At 40.9% G+C, this 2,298-nt stretch overlaps 1 non-coding gene across 1 annotated transcript; it reads right to left on the bottom strand.

The window, feature by feature from the left end:
• Positions 1-202: 202 nt before the first annotated feature.
• LOC141710316 (small nucleolar RNA R71) lies at positions 203-309 on the bottom strand. Its single transcript, XR_012570843.1, has one exon. It is a non-coding gene; the product is annotated as a small nucleolar RNA R71 (small nucleolar RNA).
• Between the last annotated feature and the right edge of the window lie 1,989 nt (positions 310-2,298).

Here is a 2,298-nt window from a genome sequence, read left to right as displayed (position 1 = left end):
CATTAGAGATTTCATCGAGATCTGTGACACGTTCAAGTTCAACAATATTTCTGAAGATGCTGTGAAGCTGAGGCTTTTCCCATTCTCTCTAAGGGATAAAGCTTAATGCTGGTTGCATTCTCTACCACAAGGTTCTATCACTACTTGGGAGGATCTTTCCCAGAAGTTTTTTACTAAATTCTTCCCTATGGTGAAGACAACTGCCATCAGGAATGCTCTTACTCGATTTGCGCAAAAATCGGGAGAATCTTTATGTGAAGCTTAGGAGCGCTACAAGGAGATGCTTAGGAAGTGTACTCATCATGGAATGCCTAACTGGATGATCATCAATTGCTTTTATAATGGTTTGGGAGCATAGTCCAGACCAATGCTCGATGCAACATCAGGTGGAGCCTTATGGGCTAAGAGCTATGATGAAGCTTATGAGCTAATTGAATTGATGGCTGCTAATAAATATCAGAATCCAACTCAGAGACTACATCATGGAAAGGTAGCAGGAATTCTGGAGGTGGATGTAACTACGGTTATAGCTGCTCAGCAAAAGAAGTTAACGATGAAAGTGGATTCTTTGGCTAATTATGGAGTTAATCAAATCACAAGTGTTTGTGAGCTTTGTGCAGGTACGCATGAGACGGAGCAATGTGCTATATCTAGTGAATCGGATCAGTTCGTGAACAACTTTCAAAGGTCGCAGCAACCAGTTCCTGCCACTTATCATCCTAACAACCGCAATCACCTAACTTCAGCTGGAAAAACAATCAAAATGCGGTACAACAGCCTTATCAGTAGTTTGGAGCAAAGCAATTCAACCCTCCTGGTTTTCAACAGCAGTATGCACCAAGAAAACAACTCCAACTTCAATAACAACCGCATGGAAGTGCAGGTCAATCTGCTAATGAAAAATCTTAATTAGAGGAGTTGAGGCTTATGTGCAAAAGCCAAGCGGTTTCTATCAAGACTCTGGAAAATTAAATAGGGCAAATTGCCAATGCTTTGTTGAACCGTCAATCAGGAACTCTTCCTAGTGATACATAAGATACTCCAGGCAAGAGGGAAGTCAAGGAATAGTTGAAGGCAATCACATTGAGGTCTGGAAAGGCCACGAGCCCCCAAATTCAGCAAGATGAAGATTCTAAAGATTTTGTTCAGAATGCAGGTACATCTCCACCTTTTCCAATTCCTGAAAATGAGATTATTGCTGAAAAAGTTGTGTAGAAGGATGTTGAGGTGGAAACGAAGAAGAAAGTTGTTGAAAGCAATCCTTCTGAGGGTAATACAGGGGATAAACAGGTCTATCCACCTCCGCCATATCCTAAAAGACTTCAGAAGCAGAACTTTGATAAGTAATTTGCCATGTTTTTGGAGGTTTTCAAGAAGTTGCACATTAACATACCTTTTGATGAAGCTCTAGAACTGATGCAGAGCTATGCTAAGTTCATGAAGGGTATTCTATCTCGGAAGCTAAAACTTGAGGAGTTGGAAACCGTTGCTCTAACGGAAGAGTGTAGTGTTGTGCTGCAATAGAAACTACCTCATAAGCTTAAAGATCCAGGAAACTTCACGATACCTTGCACCATTGGCAATCTGTCGTTCGACAAGTGTTTGTGTGACTTGGGAGCTATCATCAATCTGATATCCGTGTCCGTTTTCAAGAAACTTGGTCTACTTAATCCAAAACCCGTGAACATGTCTTTACAACTAGCTGATTATTCCATCACATATCCACGAGGAGTAGTGGATGATCTCTTGGTTAAGGTGGATAAACTCATCTTCCCTGCTGATTTCGTCATTCTAGACTTTGAGGAGGATAAGAAGATTCCCATTATCTAGGGAAGACCATTCTTAGCTACGGGCCAAACTCTAATCGATGCGTAAAAGGGTGAACCAACCATGAGAGTTCAAGGTCAGGATGTCACGTTTAATGTCTTCAATACAATGAAATTCCCTACTGATGAAGATGAATGCTTTAAAGTATAGTTGGTCGACTCCGTAGTGACTTCGGAGCTTAATCAATTGTATAGGACTGACGCCTTAGAGAGAGCCTTAACAAGGGATTCTGATAGTGAAGATGAGGAAGAGAAAGAGCAGATGCAGTATTTGAATACATTTTTGTGAAAGAGGAAGATGGATTTACTATTCGAGTCTTCTGGATTGGAAGAGCTGAAAAATTCTCCAAAGTGTCTCAAGCCATCTATTGAAGAAGCTCCTACACTTGAGCTCAAACCACTGCCTGATCACTTGAGGAATGCATTTTTAGGTGATGAATGTACTTTGCCTGTAATTATTACATCTGACCTT

This window comes from Apium graveolens, chromosome 2 (genome assembly GCF_009905375.1).
Source record: "Apium graveolens cultivar Ventura chromosome 2, ASM990537v1, whole genome shotgun sequence".
Classification (NCBI taxonomy): domain Eukaryota; kingdom Viridiplantae; phylum Streptophyta; class Magnoliopsida; order Apiales; family Apiaceae; genus Apium; species Apium graveolens.
Note: the sequence above shows the minus strand (reverse complement) of the source record. Positions and strands in the feature narration are given on the sequence as shown.